This window comes from Oncorhynchus mykiss, chromosome 4 (genome assembly GCF_013265735.2).
Source record: "Oncorhynchus mykiss isolate Arlee chromosome 4, USDA_OmykA_1.1, whole genome shotgun sequence".
Lineage (NCBI taxonomy): Eukaryota > Metazoa > Chordata > Actinopteri > Salmoniformes > Salmonidae > Oncorhynchus > Oncorhynchus mykiss.
In genome coordinates, this window is record NC_048568.1 from 44,510,462 (window position 1) to 44,535,038 (window position 24,577).

The 24,577-nt window shown below is 41.6% G+C and overlaps 1 protein-coding gene across 2 annotated transcripts in view; it reads left to right on the forward strand.

Annotated features, from left to right (window-relative positions):
• The window catches only part of nbas (NBAS subunit of NRZ tethering complex), a 299,089-nt gene that overhangs the window by 109,146 nt on the left and 165,366 nt on the right, over nt 1–24,577 (forward strand). The gene's annotated exons all lie outside the window — the stretch shown is intronic.

Below are 24,577 nucleotides of genomic sequence, written 5' to 3' on the forward strand. Positions count from 1 at the left end.
TACTACTACCACTACAATATAATACTACCACTACAATATAATACTACCACTACAATATACTACCACTACAATATACTACTACCACTACAATATACTACTACCACTACAATATAATACTACCACTACAATATACTACTACCACTACAATATACTACCACTACAATATACTACCACTACAATATACTACTACCACTACAATATAATACTACCACTACAATATAATACTACCACTACAATATACTACTACCACTACAATATAATACTACCACTACAATATAATACTACCACTACAATATACTACCACTACAATATACTACTACCACTACAATATAATACTACCACTACAATATACTACTACCACTACAATATAATACTACCACTACAATATACTACTACCACTACAATATACTACTACCACTACAATATAATACTACCACTACAATATACTACTACCACTACAATATACTACCACTACAATATACTACCACTACAATATACTACTACCACTACAATATACTACTACCACTACAATATAATACTACCACTACAATATACTACTACCACTACAATATACTACCACTACAATATACTACCACTACAATATACTACCACTACAATATACTACCACTACAATATACTACTACCACTACAATATAATACTACCACTACAATATAATACTACCACTACAATATACTACTACCACTACAATATAATACTACCACTACAATATACTACTACCACTACAATATAATACTACCACTACAATATACTACTACCACTACAATATAATACTACCACTACAATATAATACTACCACTACAATATACTACCACTACAATATACTACTACCACTACAATATACTACTACCACTACAATATAATACTACCACTACAATATACTACCACTACAATATACTACTACCACTACAATATAATACTACCACTACAATATAATACTACCACTACAATATACTACCACTACAATATACTACTACCACTACAATATAATACTACCACTACAATATACTACTACCACTACAATATAATACTACCACTACAATATAATACTACCACTACAATATACTACCACTACAATATACTACTACCACTACAATATACTACTACCACTACAATATAATACTACCACTACAATATACTACTACCACTACAATATACTACCACTACAATATACTACCACTACAATATACTACTACCACTACAATATACTACTACCACTACAATATAATACTACCACTACAATATACTACTACCACTACAATATACTACCACTACAATATACTACCACTACAATATACTACCACTACAATATACTACCACTACAATATACTACTACCACTACAATATAATACTACCACTACAATATAATACTACCACTACAATATACTACTACCACTACAATATAATACTACCACTACAATATACTACTACCACTACAATATACTACCACTACAATATACTACCACTACAATATACTACTACCACTACAATATACTACTACCACTACAATATACTACTACCACTACAATATAATACTACCACTACAATATACTACTACCACTACAATATACTACCACTACAATATACTACCACTACAATATACTACCACTACAATATACTACCACTACAATATAATACTACCACTACAATATACTACTACCACTACAATATACTACTACCACTACAATATAATACTACCACTACAATATAATACTACCACTACAATATACTACTACCACTACAATATACTACCACTACAATATACTACCACTACAATATAATACTACCACTACAATATAATACTACCACTACAATATACTACTACCACTACAATATACTACTACCACTACAATATACTACTACCACTACAATATACTACTACCACTACAATATAATACTACCACTACAATATACTACTACCACTACAATATACTACCACTACAATATACTACCACTACAATATACTACCACTACAATATACTACCACTACAATATACTACTACCACTACAATATACTACTACCACTACAATATAATACTACCACTACAATATACTACTACCACTACAATATAATACTACCACTACAATATACTACTACCACTACAATATACTACTACCACTACAATATACTACCACTACAATATAATACTACCACTACAATATACTACTACCACTACAATATACTACCACTACAATATACTACTACCACTACAATATACTACCACTACAATATACTACCACTACAATATACTACCACTACAATATACTACCACTACAATATACTACTACCACTACAATATAATACTACCACTACAATATACTACTACCACTACAATATAATACTACCACTACAATATACTACTACCACTACAATATACTACTACCACTACAATATACTACCACTACAATATAATACTACCACTACAATATACTACTACCACTACAATATACTACCACTACAATATACTACTACCACTACAATATAATACTACCACTACAATATAATACTACCACTACAATATAATACTACCACTACAATATACTACTACCACTACAATATACTACCACTACAATATAATACTACCACTACAATATACTACCACTACAATATACTACTACCACTACAATATACTACTACCACTACAATATAATACTACCACTACAATATAATACTACCACTACAATATACTACTACCACTACAATATACTACCACTACAATATACTACCACTACAATATACTACTACCACTACAATATACTACTACCACTACAATATAATACTACCACTACAATATACTACCACTACAATATAATACTACCACTACAATATACTACTACCACTACAATATAATACTACCACTACAATATAATACTACCACTACAATATACTACCACTACAATATACTACCACTACAATATACTACCACTACAATATACTACCACTACAATATACTACTACCACTACAATATACTACTACCACTACAATATAATACTACCACTACAATATACTACCACTACAATATAATACTACCACTACAATATACTACTACCACTACAATATACTACCACTACAATATACTACCACTACAATATACTACCACTACAATATACTACCACTACAATATACTACTACCACTACAATATACTACTACCACTACAATATAATACTACCACTACAATATACTACCACTACAATATAATACTACCACTACAATATACTACCACTACAATATACTACTACCACTACAATATAATACTACCACTACAATATAATACTACCACTACAATATAATACTACCACTACAATATAATACTACCACTACAATATACTACCACTACAATATACTACCACTACAATATACTACCACTACAATATACTACTACCACTACAATATACTACTACCACTACAATATAATACTACCACTACAATATACTACCACTACAATATAATACTACCACTACAATATACTACCACTACAATATACTACTACCACTACAATATAATACTACCACTACAATATACTACTACCACTACAATATAATACTACCACTACAATATACTACTACCACTACAATATAATACTACCACTACAATATACTACCACTACAATATACTACTACCACTACAATATAATACTACCACTACAATATAATACTACCACTACAATATAATACTACCACTACAATATACTACCACTACAATATACTACCACTACAATATACTACTACCACTACAATATAATACTACCACTACAATATACTACCACTACAATATACTACTACCACTACAATATACTACTACCACTACAATATAATACTACCACTACAATATACTACCACTACAATATACTACTACCACTACAATATACTACTACCACTACAATATAATACTACCACTACAATATAATACTACCACTACAATATAATACTACCACTACAATATACTACCACTACAATATACTACCACTACAATGTACTGTTAATACTACCACTACAATATACTACTACCACTACAATATACTACCACTACAATATACTACCACTACAATATACTACTACCACTACAATATACTACTACCACTACAATATACTACCACTACAAGGTACTGTTAATACTACCACTACAAGGTACTGTTAATACTACCACTACAATATAATACTACCACTACAATATAATACTACCACTACAATATACTACTACCACTACAATATACTACCACTACAATATACTACCACTACAATATACTACTACCACTACAATATACTACCACTACAATATACTACCACTACAATATACTACCACTACAATATACTACTACCACTACAATATACTACTACCACTACAATATAATACTACCACTACAATATACTACCACTACAATATAATACTACCACTACAATATAATACTACCACTACAATATAATACTACCACTACAATATACTACCACTACAATATAATACTACCACTACAATATAATACTACCACTACAATATAATACTACCACTACAATATACTACTACCACTACAATATAATACTACCACTACAATATACTACCACTACAATATAATACTACCACTACAATATACTACCACTACAATATAATACTACCACTACAATATAATACTACCACTACAATATACTACTACCACTACAATATACTACTACCACTACAATATACTACCACTACAAGGTACTGTTAATACTACCACTACAAGGTACTGTTAATACTACCACTACAATATAATACTACCACTACAATATAATACTACCACTACAATATAATACTACCACTACAATATAATACTACCACTACAATATACTACTACCACTACAATATAATACTACCACTACAATATACTACTACCACTACAATATAATACTACCACTACAATATAATACTACCACTACAATATAATACTACCACTACAATATAATACTACCACTACAATATACTACTACCACTACAATATACTACTACCACTACAATATACTACCACTACAATATACTACCACTACAATATACTACTACCACTACAATATACTACCACTACAATATAATACTACCACTACAATATAATACTACCACTACAATATAATACTACCACTACAATATAATACTACCACTACAATATAATACTACCACTACAATATAATACTACCACTACAATATAATACTACCACTACAATATAATACTACCACTACAATATAATACTACCACTACAATATACTACTACCACTACAATATAATACTACCACTACAATATACTACTACCACTACAATATAATACTACCACTACAATATAATACTACCACTACAATATAATACTACCACTACAATATAATACTACCACTACAATATACTACTACCACTACAATATACTACTACCACTACAATATACTACCACTACAATATACTACCACTACAATATACTACTACCACTACAATATACTACCACTACAATATAATACTACCACTACAATATAATACTACCACTACAATATAATACTACCACTACAATATACTACTACCACTACAATATACTACCACTACAATATAATACTACCACTACAATATAATACTACCACTACAATATAATACTACCACTACAATATACTACCACTACAATATAATACTACCACTACAATATACTACCACTACAATATACTACTACCACTACAATATACTACCACTACAATATAATACTACCACTACAATATAATACTACCACTACAATATAATACTACCACTACAATATACTACTACCACTACAATATAATACTACCACTACAATATAATACTACCACTACAAGGTACTGTTAATACTACCACTACAATATAATACTACCACTACAATATAATACTACCACTACAATATACTACTACCACTACAATATACTACTACCACTACAATATAATACTACCACTACAAGGTACTGTTAATACTACCACTACAATATAATACTACCACTACAATATAATACTACCACTACAATATAATACTACCACTACAATATAATACTACCACTACAATATACTACTACCACTACAATATACTACTACCACTACAATATACTACTACCACTACAATATAATACTACCACTACAATATAATACTACCACTACAATATAATACTACCACTACAATATACTACTACCACTACAATATAATACTACCACTACAATATAATACTACCACTACAATATACTACTACCACTACAATATAATACTACCACTACAATATAATACTACCACTACAATATAATACTACCACTACAATATAATACTACCACTACAATATACTACTACCACTACAATATACTACCACTACAATATAATACTACCACTACAATATACTACTACCACTACAATATACTACTACCACTACAATATAATACTACCACTACAATATACTACTACCACTACAATATAATACTACCACTACAATATAATACTACCACTACAATATACTACCACTACAATATAATACTACCACTACAATATAATACTACCACTACAATATACTACTACCACTACAATATAATACTACCACTACAATATAATACTACCACTACAATATACTACTACCACTACAATATACTACTACCACTACAATATACTACTACCACTACAATATACTACCACTACAAGGTACTGTTAATACTACCACTACAAGGTACTGTTAATACTACCACTACAATATAATACTACCACTACAATATACTACTACCACTACAATATAATACTACCACTACAATATAATACTACCACTACAATATACTACTACCACTACAATATACTACCACTACAATATAATAATACCACTACAATATAATACTACCACTACAATATACTACCACTACAATATAATACTACCACTACAATATACTACTACCACTACAATATAATACTACCACTACAATATAATACTACCACTACAATATAATACTACCACTACAATATAATACTACCACTACAATATAATACTACCACTACAATATACTACTACCACTACAATATACTACCACTACAATATAATACTACCACTACAATATAATACTACCACTACAATATACTACTACCACTACAATATAATACTACCACTACAATATAATACTACCACTACAATATAATACTACCACTACAATATACTACCACTACAATATAATACTACCACTACAATATACTACTACCACTACAAGGTACTGTTAATACTACCACTACAATATAATACTACCACTACAATATAATACTACCACTACAATATACTACCACTACAATATAATACTACCACTACAATATAATACTACCACTACAATATAATACTACCACTACAATATAATACTACCACTACAATATAATACTACCACTACAATATAATACTACCACTACAATATAATACTACCACTACAATATACTACCACTACAATATAATACTACCACTACAATATACTACCACTACAATATAATACTACCACTACAATATAATACTACCACTACAATATACTACTACCACTACAATATAATACTACCACTACAATATAATACTACCACTACAAGGTACTGTTAATACTACCACTACAAGGTACTGTTAGTACTACCACTACAATATACTACCACTACAAGGTACTGTTAATACTACCACTACAAGGTACTGTTAGTACTACCACTACAATATAATACTACCACTACAAGGTACTGTTAATACTACCACTACAAGGTACTGTTAGTACTACCACTACAATATACTACCACTACAAGGTATTGTTAATACTACCACTACAATATAATACTACCACTACAAGGTACTGTTAATACTACCACTACAATATAATACTACCACTACAAGGTACTGTTAATACTACCACTACAATATAATACTACCACTACAAGGTACTGTTAATACTACCACTACAATATACTACTACCACTACAAGGTAATGTTATAATACTACAATGTACTGTTATAATACTACAATGTACTGTTAATACTACCACTACAAGGTACTGTTATTATACTACAAGGCAATGTTATAATACTACAAGGTACTGTTATTATACCACGGGGTAATGTTATTATACTACAAGGTACTGTTATAATACTACAAGGTACTGTTATAATACTACAATGTACTGTTATAATACTACAATGTACTGTTATAATACTACAATGTACTGGTATAATACTACAAGGTACTGTTATAATACTACATGGTACTGTTGTAATACTACAATGTACTGGTATAATACTACAAGGTTGTAGTGTAGTGTAGTAGCTTCCTTTCCTCTTTACCATAGCCACTGCCCAAGCCTGAAGCGGGGTTGTTTGGTACCATACAGTCCACTCTCAAGGTTTCCAAACAGCCAAACATTCAATGACATCCAGGGACATGGTGCAACAAAAATGTTTATTCTTATGATATCTAACAAATAAATGATTCTCCAATCACCTTAAAGCATAGAATACTTGATATGGAAAATACATATTATGACCTGTCTGTATGGTCAAAAAACTATACCGCTCCCGCATCTAGCAAGGACTCCCTCTCCCGCATCTAGCAAGGACTCCCTCTCCCGCATCTAGCAAGGACTCCCTCTCCCGCATCTAGCAAGGACTCCCTCTCCCGCATCTAGCAAGGACTCCCTCTCCCGCATCTAGCAAGGACTCCCCCTCCCGCATCTAGCAAGGACTCCCTCTCCCGCATCTAGCAAGGACTCCCTCTCCCGCATCTAGCAAGGACTCCCCCTCCCGCATCTAGCAAGGACTCCCTCTCCCGCATCTAGCAAGGACTACCTCTCCCGCATCTAGCAAGGACTCCCTCTCCCGCATCTAGCAAGGACTCCCTCTCCCGCATCTAGCAAGGACTCCCTCTCCCGCATCTAGCAAGGACTCCCCCTCCCGCATCTAGCAAGGACTCCCTCTCCCACATCTAGCAAGGACTCCCTCTCCCGCATCTAGCAAGGACTCCCTCTCCCGCATCTAGCAAGGACTCCCTCTCCCGCATCTAGCAAGGACTCCCTCTCCCGCATCTAGCAAGGACTCCCTCTCCCGCATCTAGCAAGGACTCCCCCTCCCGCATCTAGCAAGGACTCCCCCTCCCGCATCTAGCAAGGACTCCCCCTCCCGCATCTAGCAAGGACTCCCCCTCCCGCATCTAGCAAGGACTCCCCCTCCCGCATCTAGCAAGGACTCCCCCTCCCGCATCTAGCAAGGACTCCCTCTCCTGCATCTAGCAAGGACTCCCTCTCCCGCATCTAGCAAGGACTCCCCCTCCCGCATCTAGCAAGGACTCCCTCTCCTGCATCTAGCAAGGACTCCCTCTCCCGCATCTAGCAAGGACTCCCTCTCCCGCATCTAGCAAGGACTCCCCCTCCCGCATCTAGCAAGGACTCCCCCTCCCGCATCTAGCAAGGACTCCCTCTCCCGCATCTAGCAAGGACTCCCTCTCCCGCATCTAGCAAGGACTCCCTCTCCCGCATCTAGCAAGGACTCCCCCTCCCGCATCTAGCAAGGACTCCCCCTCCCGCATCTAGCAAGGACTCCCTCTCCCGCATCTAGCAAGGACTCCCCCTCCCGCATCTAGCAAGGACTCCCCCTCCCGCATCTAGCAAGGACTCCCCCTCCCGCATCTAGCAAGGACTCCCCCTCCCGCATCTAGCAAGGACTCCCCCTCCCGCATCTAGCAAGGACTCCTCCCTCCCCCGAAGGCCCAACTTCCTGCCTTTATCCTAACACACTTACCACAATACAATGAACAGGCAAGAGGGGGGGCCAAAAACTGAGTTACACTAACAACAACTTAATATATCTCAATCAGGTAAATATACATCATAAAGGTACCTAATATTTCATCATGTACATTAATATATTTATAGAAATATACATGGAGCCCTGTATGTTCAGTCTTTCACACAGATATGTCCAAATCGTCTCTTAACATACCGGCCCCTAATTGTTGACTGCACTGAATGCACAACAATTACTTAATATTCAACTAGAGCCAATAAACAAAACATTCTATACCAGAGCACTATTACAGTTCATAGCTATATACAAATATACAAGGTGCCATGTAGGAAAAGAGTCCATAGATCTCAGTCTGAGTTGAAGTGTTCAACTTCCCCAAACAATGTCAAGAGTTTGACGTACAATAATGTATTTCTACGACATCAACGAATCAGAGGTGCACGTGATTCAAAGATGGAGCTGTGTGTGTGTGTGTGTGTGTGTGTGTGTGTGTGTGTGTGTGTGTCTCACTCAGCCACCTCAAGGGGCAGACAGAGTTTATTGATAGGTCTCTGTAATATATTGGTCTTGGTCTTTACCATGACACTCCGGACAAGCCCATTGGCCCCTGACAAAGCCTCCACCGCACGCCCCATTGGCCAAGAGTATCTTGGGGTGTGATGTCATCGACGGTCACCAGGACTGAAGTTTCTTAGTTTTTGTTCCACTTGTTCCTCTCCTTCATAAGTGGAACAAAACTCCCTGATCCATCTCTTCCAGAAGAGGTCAGTGATATATTGTACTTGCCTCCGTCTCCTTGGTGAGTATAGATCTCCTCTGTGGAATGGTCCTGGTGGCAGGACTGGCTTTCAGATGAAGCAGATGGTTCTGAGTCAGGGGTTCTAGATCATTAGGGTAATTTGTTACAGTTGTGATTGGTCTGTCGTTCATAATCGCCTCAACTTCACACAAGGCTGTCTGCAAAGCCTCATCATCCAGTACTTTTTAAGGACTAAAGATATTTTTCACCAGACGGATCAACCTCCCCCCCCCCCCCTCCCATGGTGGGCTCCAGACGGATCAACCTCTCCCCCCCCCTCCCATGGTGGGCTCCAGACGGATCAACCTCTCTCATACCCCCCCTCCCATGGTGGGCTCCAGACGGATCAACCTCTCCCCCCCCCATGGTGGGCTCCAGACGGATCAACCTCTCTCATACCCCCCCTCCCATGGTGGGCTCCAGACGGATCAACCTCTCTCATACCCCCCCCTCCCATGGTGGGCTCCAGACGGATCAACCTCTCTCATACCCCCCCCCCCCCCCATGGTGGGCTCCAGACGGATCAACCTCTCTCATACCCCCCCCCCCCCCATGGTGGGCTCCAGACGGATCAACCTCTCTCATACCCCCCCTCCCATGGTGGGCTCCAGACGGATCAACCTCTCTCATACCCCCCCTCCCATGGTGGGCTCCAGACGGATCAACCTCTCCCATACCCCCCCTCCCATGGTGGGCTCCAGACGGATCAACCTCTCCCATACCCCCCCTCCCATGGTGGGCTCCAGACGGATCAACCTCTCCCATACCCCCCCTCCCATGGTGGGCTCCAGACGGATCAACCTCTCTCATACCCCCCCTCCCATGGCGGGCTCCAGACGGATCAACCTCTCTCATACCCCCCCTCCCATGGCGGGCTCCAGACGGATCAACCTCTCCCATACCCCCCCCTCCCATGGTGGGCTCCAGACGGATCAACCTCTCCCATACCCCCCCCCTCCCATGGTGGGCTCCAGACGGATCAACCTCTCTCATACCCCCCCTCCCATGGCGGGCTCCAGACGGATCAACCTCTCTCATACCCCCCCTCCCATGGTGGGCTCCAGACGGATCAACCTCTCCCATACCCCCCCTCCCATGGTGGGCTCCAGACGGATCAACCTCTCTCATACCCCCCCTCCCATGGTGGGCTCCAGACGGATCAACCTCTCTCATACCCCCCCTCCCATGGTGGGCTCCAGACGGATCAACCTCTCTCATACCCCCCCCTCCCATGGTGGGCTCCAGACGGATCAACCTCTCTCATACCCCCCCTCCCATGGTGGGCTCCAGACGGATCAACCTCTCTCATACCCCCCCTCCCATGGTGGGCTCCAGACGGATCAACGTCTCCCCCCCCATGGTGGGCTCCAGACGGATCAACCCCCCCCCCATGGTGGGCTCCAGACGGATCAACCTCTCCCATACCCCCCATCCCATGGTGGGCTCCAGACGGATCAACCTCTCCCATACCTCCCCTCCCATGGTGGGCTCCAGACGGATCAAGCTCTCCCATACCCCCCCTCCCATGGTGGGCTCCAGACGGATCAACCTCTCCCATACCCCCCCCCCCCCCCATGGTGGGCTCCAGAGCGAGGATTGAATGACCATGTCACTCCTACCTTCAGTAATTCATTTTGAATCTTGTTGTGATCCAGCTCTTTCAGAGCTTCTCCTAGCTCTCTGTGTGTTCCAACGAAGTTGGTGCCATTGTCTGTTCTGATACTTGTTACTGGGCCCCTTCGACAGATGAACCTGCGCAGGGCATTGATGCAGGAATCAGTATCCAGATAACTAGCAACTTCTAGATGGACAGCTCGACTCACAAGGCAAGTAAAGATCCCACCGTACCGCTTCACATGAACTCGCTTCGCCTCTATGGGGCCGAAGTAATCTATGCCCACATGGGTGAATGGTGGCAAATCATGTGACACCCGATCTGGTGGAAGGTCGGCCATCTTCTGTTCTCCAGCTCTAGCTTGCATCCGCCTGCAGAAGACACAGCTCTTACGGATCTTCCTTGCTAAGGAGTTGGCACAGGGTATCCAATATCGCTGGCGAAGTCTAGAAAGCATGTGGCCTCTCCCAGAGGGGCCGACCTGCTCATTGATGTGGAGTAAGATCAGTCTGGAGATGTGGGAGTCTTTGGGAAGGATCATGGGATTCTTTAGTTCCGTAGGCATAGCAGCTTTGCTTTAACCTTCCTCCCACTCTCAGAATGCCATTGTCAACAATTGGAGCAAGCTTACAGATTGAGCCGCTTCTCTTGGCACGTTGTTTTCCTTTCACAACTAGTGCAAGTTCTTGTTTAAAGTGCTGTCGTTGCTCAAATCGAATGATGACCTTTTCTGCTTCGTCTAGGTCATCCACAGAAAGACTTAATTTTCCAAACGTCAGTTTGAACTCGTCAATTTGGTCCTTCAGTGAGTTTGTTCGACTCTGATCTGATCCTGGATCAGTTTGTGTGAGAACGTTCCTTTTCTGGCTTAACTGTTATAGTACTACAAGGTACTGTTATAGTACTACAAGGTACTGTTATAGTACTACAAGGTACTGTTATAGTACTACAAGGTATTGTTATAGTACTACAAGGTACTGTTATAATACTACAAGGTACTGTTATAGTACTACAAGGTAATGTTATGGTACTACAAGGTACTGTTATAGTACTACAAGGCACTGTTATAGTACTACAAGGTACTGTTATAGTACTACAAGGTACTGTTATAGTACTACAAGGTACTGTTATAATACTACCACTACATTGTACTGTTATAATACTACACTGTATTGTTATAATACTACCACTATGAGGTACTGTTATAGTACTACAATGCACTGTTATAATACTATAAAATAATGTTATAATACTACAATATACTGTTATAATACTACAATGTACTGTTATAGTACTACAAGGTACTGTTATAATACTACAAGGTACTGTTATAGTACTACAGTGTACTGTTATAGTACTACAAGGTACTGTTATAGTACTACAAGGTATTGTTATAGTACTACAAGGTACTGTTATAATACTACCACTACAAGGTACTGTTATAATACTACCACTACATGGTACTGTTATAATACTAGAAGGCACTATTATAATACTACACTGTACTGTTATAGTACTACAAGGTACTGTTATAGTACTACAAGGTACTGTTATAGTACTACAAGGTACTGTTATAGTACTACAAGGTACTGTTATAGTACTACAATGTACTGTTATAGTACTACAAGGTACTGTTATAGTACTACAAGGTACTGTTATAGTACTACAAGGTACTGTTATAGTACTACAAGGTACTGTTATAGTACTACAAGGTACTGTTATAGTACTACAAGGTATCACTTGTTTTGGCACTGCCCATATGTAGCTTGTTTTTGTTCGCAGGTTCAGAAATGTCTGAAAGATTGCAAATAATAGTACTGCTGAGTGGTTTAAAAAGTCAATCGATCAATAATATAATACTTACTTTTTACCAAAATTGTTTATCTTTAATTTACCATCTGTAAGACACTATGAGAATAGAAAGGTTCAGAACGTTTGTGAAACAGCACAGTGGAAAAAGTTATGACAGAAATCAACACTGGAACGTTTTCAGAGATGGATGTGAGGGGTTGAAAGTAGCTGAATGCTGACTAAAAACAAACAAAAGATAACTTATATAAACTGTGTCTGTGAAATGTCTTCATGTATAAAGTGGAGGTAGGAGCCTACTTACTGTAAGTGGTGTTGTTCATTAGTTTACTCCGATTAGTGGAGGGGGGTGGTAGGGTTAGGGCTAAATAATAAAGTATATTTAATTAGTTTACTCCGATTAGTGGAGGGGGGGGTTAGGGCTAAATAATAAAGTCTATTTAATTAGTTTACTCCGATTAGGGGAGGGGGTGGTAGGGTTAGGGCTAAATAATAAAGTATATTTAATTCGTTTACTCTGATTAGTGGAGGGGGGTGGTAGGGTTAGGGCTAAATAATCCAAAAGGAAAATCAGGTAAATTAATAAATAAAAACATTTAAAAATGTATAGTTTATTTTCAAAAAAAGGTAAATATTGGGGGGATTGGAAATGATGTGAGCCACCCTTTAAAAAATGACATCTACTCATTCAAGGGTTTTTCTTTATTTTTACTATTTTCTACATTGTAGAATACTAGTGAAGACATCACAATTATGAAATAACACACATGGAGTCATGTAGTAACCAAAAAAGTGTTAAACAAATCTAAATATATTTTGAGATTCTTCAAAGTAGCCACCAAAAATGTTTTCAGAATGGCACAAATTCCCCGATATCAGTGTACTCATGTCAACATGTTTGCTTTCAGAGTATATTTGATCCCAAATTATAAGGGGGATGGCCTTGATGACAGCTTCAAAATCAAATGTTATTAGTCACATGCGCTTACTTACGATCCCCTAACCAGTGGGGCACTGCAAGCCGTTTGAATAGATGTTCAGGAGTCTTATGGTTTACTTACGATCCCCTAACCAGTGGGGCACTGCAAGCCGTTTGAATAGATATTCAGGAGTCTTATGGTTTACTTACGATCCCCTAACCAGTGGGGCACTGCAAGCCGTTTGACTAGATATTCAGGAGTCTTATGGTTTACTTACGATCCCCTAACCAGTGGGGCACTGCAAGCTGTTTGACTAGATGTTCAGGAGTCTTATGGTTTACTTACGATCCCCTAACCAGTGGGGCACTGCAAGCCGTTTGACTAGATGTTCAGGAGTCTTATGGTTTACTTACGATCCTCTAACCGGTGGGGCACTGCAAGCCGTTTGAATAGATGTTCAGGAGTCTTATGGTTTACTTACGATCCCCTAGCCAGTGGGGCACTGCAAGCCGTTTGAATAGATGTTCAGGAGTCTTATGGTTTACTTACGATCCTCTAACCAGTGGGGCACTGCAAGCCGTTTGAATAGATGTTCAGGAGTCTTATGGTTTACTTACGATCCTCTAACCAGTGGGGCACTGCAAGCCGTTTGAATAGATGTTCAGGAGTCTTATGGTTTACTTACGATCCCCTAACCAGTGGGGCACTGCAAGCCGTTTGAATAGATATTCAGGAGTCTTATGGTTTACTTACGATCCCCTAACCAGTGGGGCACTGCAAGCCGTTTGACTAGATATTCAGGAGTCTTATGGTTTACTTACGATCCCCTAACCAGTGGGGCACTGCAAGCCGTTTGACTAGATATTCAGGAGTCTTATGGTTTACTTACGATCCCCTAACCGGTGGGGCACTGCAAGCCGTTTGACTAGATGTTCAGGAGTCTTATGGTTTACTTACGATCCCCTAACCGGTGGGGCACTGCAAGCCGTTTGACTAGATGTTCAGGAGTCTTATGGTTTACTTACGATCCCCTAACCGGTGGGGCACTGCAAGCCGTTTGACTAGATGTTCAGGAGTCTTATGGTTTACTTACGATCCTCTAACCAGTGGGGCACTGCAAGCCGTTTGAATAGATGTTCAGGAGTCTTATGGTTTACTTACGATCCCCTAACCAGTGGGGCACTGCAAGCCGTTTGAATAGATGTTCAGGAGTCTTATGGTTTACTTACGATCCTCTAACCAGTGGGGCACTGCAAGCCGTTTGAATAGATGTTCAGGAGTCTTATGGTTTACTTACGATCCCCTAACCAGTGGGGCACTGCAAGCCGTTTGAATAGATGTTCAGGAGTCTTATGGTTTACTTACGATCCCCTAACCAGTGGGGCACTGCAAGCCGTTTGAATAGATGTTCAGGAGTCTTATGGTTTACTTACGATCCCCTAACCAGTGGGGCACTGCAAGCCGTTTGAATAGATGTTCAGGAGTCTTATGGTTTACTTACGATCCCCTAACCAGTGGGGCACTGCAAGCCGTTTGACTAGATGTTCAGGAGTCTTATGGTTTACTTACGATCCCCTAGCCAGTGGGGCACTGCAAGCCGTTTGACTAGATGTTCAGGAGTCTTATGGTTTACTTACGATCCTCTAACCGGTGGGGCACTGCAAGCCGTTTGACTAGATGTTCAGGAGTCTTATGGTTTACTTACGATCCCCTAACCGGTGGGGCACTGCAAGCCGTTTGAATAGATGTTCAGGAGTCTTATGGTTTACTTACGATCCCCTAACCAGTGGGGCACTGCAAGCCGTTTGACTAGATGTTCAGGAGTCTTATGGTTTACTTACGATCCCCTAACCAGTGGGGCACTGCAAGCCGTTTGAATAGATGTTCAGGAGTCTTATGGTTTACTTACGATCCCCTAACCGGTGGGGCACTGCAAGCCGTTTGACTAGATGTTCAGGAGTCTTATGGTTTACTTACGATCCCCTAACCAGTGGGGCACTGCAAGCCGTTTGAATAGATGTTCAGGAGTCTTATGGTTTACTTACGATCCCCTAACCAGTGGGGCACTGCAAGCCGGTTGAATAGATGTTCAGGAGTCTTATGGTTTACTTACGATCCCCTAACCAGTGGGGCACTGCAAGCCGGTTGAATAGATGTTCAGGAGTCTTATGGTTTACTTACGATCCCCTAACCAGTGGGGCACTGCAAGCCGTTTGACTAGATGTTCAGGAGTCTTATGGTTTACTTACGATCCCCTAACCAGTGGGGCACTGCAAGCCGGTTGAATAGATGTTCAGGAGTCTTATGGTTTACTTACGATCCCCTAACCAGTGGGGCACTGCAAGCCGTTTGACTAGATGTTCAGGAGTCTTATGGTTTACTTACGATCCTCTAACCAGTGGGGCACTGCAAGCCGTTTGACTAGATGTTCAGGAGTCTTATGGTTTACTTACGATCCCCTAACCAGTGGGGCACTGCAAGCCGTTTGAATAGATGTTCAGGAGTCTTATGGTTTACTTACGATCCTCTAACCAGTGGGGCACTGCAAGCCGTTTGACTAGATGTTCAGGAGTCTTATGGTTTACTTACGATCCCCTAACCAGTGGGGCACTGCAAGCCGTTTGAATAGATGTTCAGGAGTCTTATGGTTTACTTACGATCCTCTAACCAGTGGGGCACTGCAAGCCGTTTGAATAGATGTTCAGGAGTCTTATGGTTTACTTACGATCCCCTAACCAGTGGGGCACTGCAAGCCGTTTGAATAGATGTTCAGGAGTCTTATGGTTTACTTACGATCCCCTAACCAGTGGGGCACTGCAAGCCGTTTGACTAGATGTTCAGGAGTCTTATGGTTTACTTACGATCCTCTAACCAGTGGGGCACTGCAAGCCGTTTGAATAGATGTTCAGGAGTCTTATGGTTTACTTACGATCCCCTAACCAGTGGGGCACTGCAAGCCGTTTGAATAGATGTTCAGGAGTCTTATGGTTTACTTACGATCCCCTAACCAGTGGGGCACTGCAAGCCGTTTGAATAGATGTTCAGGAGTCTTATGGTTTACTTACGATCCCCTAACCAGTGGGGCACTGCAAGCCGTTTGACTAGATATTCAGGAGTCTTATGGTTTACTTACGATCCCCTAACCAGTGGGGCACTGCAAGCCGTTTGAATAGATATTCAGGAGTCTTATGGTTTACTTACGATCCCCTAACCAGTGGGGCACTGCAAGCCGTTTGACTAGATATTCAGGAGTCTTATGGTTTACTTACGATCCCCTAACCAGTGGGGCACTGCAAGCTGTTTGACTAGATGTTCAGGAGTCTTATGGTTTACTTACGATCCCCTAACCAGTGGGGCACTGCAAGCCGTTTGACTAGATGTTCAGGAGTCTTATGGTTTACTTACGATCCTCTAACCGGTGGGGCACTGCAAGCCGTTTGAATAGATGTTCAGGAGTCTTATGGTTTACTTACGATCCCCTAGCCAGTGGGGCACTGCAAGCCGTTTGAATAGATGTTCAGGAGTCTTATGGTTTACTTACGATCCTCTAACCAGTGGGGCACTGCAAGCCGTTTGAATAGATGTTCAGGAGTCTTATGGTTTACTTACGATCCTCTAACCAGTGGGGCACTGCAAGCCGTTTGAATAGATGTTCAGGAGTCTTATGGTTTACTTACGATCCCCTAACCAGTGGGGCACTGCAAGCCGTTTGAATAGATATTCAGGAGTCTTATGGTTTACTTACGATCCCCTAACCAGTGGGGCACTGCAAGCCGTTTGACTAGATATTCAGGAGTCTTATGGTTTACTTACGATCCCCTAACCAGTGGGGCACTGCAAGCCGTTTGACTAGATATTCAGGAGTCTTATGGTTTACTTACGATCCCCTAACCGGTGGGGCACTGCAAGCCGTTTGACTAGATGTTCAGGAGTCTTATGGTTTACTTACGATCCCCTAACCGGTGGGGCACTGCAAGCCGTTTGACTAGATGTTCAGGAGTCTTATGGTTTACTTACGATCCCCTAACCGGTGGGGCACTGCAAGCCGTTTGACTAGATGTTCAGGAGTCTTATGGTTTACTTACGATCCTCTAACCAGTGGGGCACTGCAAGCCGTTTGAATAGATGTTCAGGAGTCTTATGGTTTACTTACGATCCCCTAACCAGTGGGGCACTGCAAGCCGTTTGAATAGATGTTCAGGAGTCTTATGGTTTACTTACGATCCCCTAACCAGTGGGGCACTGCAAGCCGTTTGACTAGATGTTCAGGAGTCTTATGGTTTACTTACGATCCTCTAACCAGTGGGGCACTGCAAGCCGTTTGAATAGATGTTCAGGAGTCTTATGGTTTACTTACGATCCCCTAACCAGTGGGGCACTGCAAGCCGTTTGAATAGATGTTCAGGAGTCTTATGGTTTACTTACGATCCCCTAACCAGTGGGGCACTGCAAGCCGTTTGAATAGATGTTCAGGAGTCTTATGGTTTACTTACGATCCCCTAACCAGTGGGGCACTGCAAGCCGTTTGACTAGATATTCAGGAGTCTTATGGTTTACTTACGATCCCCTAACCAGTGGGGCACTGCAAGCCGTTTGAATAGATATTCAGGAGTCTTATGGTTTACTTACGATCCCCTAACCAGTGGGGCACTGCAAGCCGTTTGACTAGATATTCAGGAGTCTTATGGTTTACTTACGATCCCCTAACCAGTGGGGCACTGCAAGCTGTTTGACTAGATGTTCAGGAGTCTTATGGTTTACTTACGATCCCCTAACCAGTGGGGCACTGCAAGCCGTTTGACTAGATGTTCAGGAGTCTTATGGTTTACTTACGATCCTCTAACCGGTGGGGCACTGCAAGCCGTTTGAATAGATGTTCAGGAGTCTTATGGTTTACTTACGATCCCCTAGCCAGTGGGGCACTGCAAGCCGTTTGAATAGATGTTCAGGAGTCTTATGGTTTACTTACGATCCTCTAACCAGTGGGGCACTGCAAGCCGTTTGAATAGATGTTCAGGAGTCTTATGGTTTACTTACGATCCTCTAACCAGTGGGGCACTGCAAGCCGTTTGAATAGATGTTCAGGAGTCTTATGGTTTACTTACGATCCCCTAACCAGTGGGGCACTGCAAGCCGTTTGAATAGATATTCAGGAGTCTTATGGTTTACTTACGATCCCCTAACCAGTGGGGCACTGCAAGCCGTTTGACTAGATATTCAGGAGTCTTATGGTTTACTTACGATCCCCTAACCAGTGGGGCACTGCAAGCCGTTTGACTAGATATTCAGGAGTCTTATGGTTTACTTACGATCCCCTAACCGGTGGGGCACTGCAAGCCGTTTGACTAGATGTTCAGGAGTCTTATGGTTTACTTACGATCCCCTAACCGGTGGGGCACTGCAAGCCGTTTGACTAGATGTTCAGGAGTCTTATGGTTTACTTACGATCCCCTAACCGGTGGGGCACTGCAAGCCGTTTGACTAGATGTTCAGGAGTCTTATGGTTTACTTACGATCCTCTAACCAGTGGGGCACTGCAAGCCGTTTGAATAGATGTTCAGGAGTCTTATGGTTTACTTACGATCCCCTAACCAGTGGGGCACTGCAAGCCGTTTGAATAGATGTTCAGGAGTCTTATGGTTTACTTACGATCCCCTAACCAGTGGGGCACTGCAAGCCGTTTGAATAGATGTTCAGGAGTCTTATGGTTTACTTACGATCCCCTAACCAGTGGGGCACTGCAAGCCGTTTGACTAGATGTTCAGGAGTCTTATGGTTTACTTACGATCCCCTAGCCAGTGGGGCACTGCAAGCCGTTTGACTAGATGTTCAGGAGTCTTATGGTTTACTTACGATCCTCTAACCGGTGGGGCACTGCAAGCCGTTTGACTAGATGTTCAGGAGTCTTATGGTTTACTTACGATCCCCTAACCAGTGGGGCACTGCAAGCCGTTTGACTAGATGTTCAGGAGTCTTATGGTTTACTTACGATCCCCTAACCGGTGGGGCACTGCAAGCCGTTTGAATAGATGTTCAGGAGTCTTATGGTTTACTTACGATCCCCTAACCGGTGGGGCACTGCAAGCCGTTTGACTAGATGTTCAGGAGTCTTATGGTTTACTTACGATCCCCTAACCAGTGGGGCACTGCAAGCCGTTTGAATAGATGTTCAGGAGTCTTATGGTTTACTTACGATCCCCTAACCAGTGGGGCACTGCAAGCCGGTTGAATAGATGTTCAGGAGTCTTATGGTTTACTTACGATCCCCTAACCAGTGGGGCACTGCAAGCCGGTTGAATAGATGTTCAGGAGTCTTATGGTTTACTTACGATCCCCTAACCAGTGGGGCACTGCAAGCCGTTTGACTAGATGTTCAGGAGTCTTATGGTTTACTTACGATCCCCTAACCAGTGGGGCACTGCAAGCCGGTTGAATAGATGTTCAGGAGTCTTATGGTTTACTTACGATCCCCTAACCAGTGGGGCACTGCAAGCCGTTTGACTAGATGTTCAGGAGTCTTATGGTTTACTTACGATCCTCTAACCAGTGGGGCACTGCAAGCCGTTTGACTAGATGTTCAGGAGTCTTATGGTTTACTTACGATCCCCTAACCAGTGGGGCACTGCAAGCCGTTTGAATAGATGTTCAGGAGTCTTATGGTTTACTTACGATCCTCTAACCAGTGGGGCACTGCAAGCCGTTTGACTAGATGTTCAGGAGTCTTATGGTATACTTACGATCCCCTAACCAGTGGGGCACTGCAAGCCGTTTGAATAGATGTTCAGGAGTCTTATGGTTTACTTACGATCCTCTAACCAGTGGGGCACTGCAAGCCGTTTGAATAGATGTTCAGGAGTCTTATGGTTTACTTACGATCCCCTAACCAGTGGGGCACTGCAAGCCGTTTGAATAGATGTTCAGGAGTCTTATGGTTTACTTACGATCCCCTAACCAGTGGGGCACTGCAAGCCGTTTGACTAGATGTTCAGGAGTCTTATGGTTTACTTACGATCCTCTAACCAGTGGGGCACTGCAAGCCGTTTGAATAGATGTTCAGGAGTCTTATGGTTTACTTACGATCCCCTAACCAGTGGGGCACTGCAAGCCGTTTGAATAGATGTTCAGGAGTCTTATGGTTTACTTACGATCCCCTAACCAGTGGGGCACTGCAAGCCGTTTGAATAGATGTTCAGGAGTCTTATGGTTTACTTACGATCCCCTAACCAGTGGGGCACTGCAAGCCGTTTGAATAGATGTTCAGGAGTCTTATGGTTTACTTACGATCCCCTAACCAGTGGGGCACTGCAAGCCGTTTGAATAGATGTTCAGGAGTCTTACGGTTTACTTACGATCCCCTAACCAGTGGGGCACTGCAAGCCGTTTGAATAGATGTTCAGGAGTCTTATGGTTTACTTACGATCCCCTAACCAGTGGGGCACTGCAAGCCGTTTGAATAGATGTTCAGGAGTCTTATGGTTTACTTACGATCCCCTAACCAGTGGGGCACTGCAAGCCGTTTGAATAGATGTTCAGGAGTCTTATGGTTTACTTACGATCCCCTAACCAGTGGGGCACTGCAAGCCGTTTGAATAGATGTTCAGGAGTCTTATGGTTTACTTACGATCCCCTAGCCAGTGGGGCACTGCAAGCCGTTTGAATAGATGTTCAGGAGTCTTATGGTTTACTTACGATCCCCTAACCAGTGGGGCACTGCAAGCCGTTTGACTAGATGTTCAGGAGTCTTATGGTTTACTTACGATCCCCTAGCCAGTGGGGCACTGCAAGCCGTTTGAATAGATGTTCAGGAGTCTTATGGTTTACTTACGATCCCCTAACCAGTGGGGCACTGCAAGCCGTTTGACTAGATGTTCAGGAGTCTTATGGTTTACTTACGATCCCCTAACCGGTGGGGCACTGCAAGCCGTTTGAATAGATGTTCAGGAGTCTTATGGTTTACTTACGATCCCCTAACCAGTGGGGCACTGCAAGCCGTTTGAATAGATGTTCAGGAGTCTTATGGCTTACTTACGATCCCCTAGCCAGTGGGGCACTGCAAGCCGTTTGAATAGATGTTCAGGAGTCTTATGGTTTACTTACGATCCCCTAACCAGTGGGGCACTGCAAGCCGTTTGAATAGATGTTCAGGAGTCTTATGGTTTACTTACGATCCCCTAACCAGTGGGGCACTGCAAGCCGTTTGACTAGATGTTCAGGAGTCTTATGGTTTACTTACGATCCTCTAACCAGTGGGGCACTGCAAGCCGTTTGACTAGATATTCAGGAGTCTTATGGTTTACTTACGATCCCCTAACCGGTGGGGCACTGCAAGCCGTTTGAATAGATGTTCAGGAGTCTTATGGTTTACTTACGATCCCCTAACCAGTGGGGCACTGCAAGCCGTTTGACTAGATGTTCAGGAGTCTTATGGTTTACTTACGATCCCCTAACCGGTGGGGCACTGCAAGCCGTTTGACTAGATGTTCAGGAGTCTTATGGTTTACTTACGATCCCCTAACCAGTGGGGCACTGCAAGCCGTTTGACTAGATGTTCAGGAGTCTTATGGTTTACTTACGATCCCCTAACCAGTGGGGCACTGCAAGCCGTTTGACTAGATGTTCAGGAGTCTTATGGTTTACTTACGATCCCCTAGCCAGTGGGGCACTGCAAGCCGTTTGACTAGATGTTCAGGAGTCTTATGGTTTACTTACGATCCTCTAACCGGTGGGGCACTGCAAGCCGTTTGACTAGATGTTCAGGAGTCTTATGGTTTACTTACGATCCCCTAACCAGTGGGGCACTGCAAGCCGTTTGAATAGATGTTCAGGAGTCTTATGGTTTACTTACGATCCCCTAACCAGTGGGGCACTGCAAGCCGTTTGACTAGATGTTCAGGAGTCTTATGGTTTACTTACGATCCCCTAACCGGTGGGGCACTGCAAGCCGTTTGACTAGATGTTCAGGAGTCTTATGGTTTACTTACGATCCCCTAACCAGTGGGGCACTGCAAGCCGTTTGACTAGATATTCAGGAGTCTTATGGTTTACTTACGATCCCCTAACCAGTGGGGCACTGCAAGCCGTTTACTAGATATTCAGGAGTCTTATGGTTTACTTACGATCCCCTAACCAGTGGGGCACTGCAAGCCGTTTGACTAGATGTTCAGGAGTCTTATGGTTTACTTACGATCCCCTAACCAGTGGGGCACTGCAAGCCGTTTGACTAGATATTCAGGAGTCTTATGGTTTACTTACGATCCCCTAACCAGTGGGGCACTGCAAGCCGTTTGACTAGATGTTCAGGAGTCTTATGGTTTACTTACGATCCCCTAACCAGTGGGGCACTGCAAGCCGTTTGACTAGATATTCAGGAGTCTTATGGTTTACTTACGATCCCCTAACCAGTGGGGCACTGCAAGCCGTTTGACTAGATGTTCAGGAGTCTTATGGTTTACTTACGATCCCCTAACCAGTGGGGCACTGCAAGCCGTTTGAATAGATGTTCAGGAGTCTTATGGTTTACTTACGATCCCCTAACCAGTGGGGCACTGCAAGCCGTTTGAATAGATGTTCAGGAGTCTTATGGTTTACTTACGATCCCCTAACCAGTGGGGCACTGCAAGCCGTTTGAATAGATGTTCAGGAGTCTTATGGTTTACTTACGA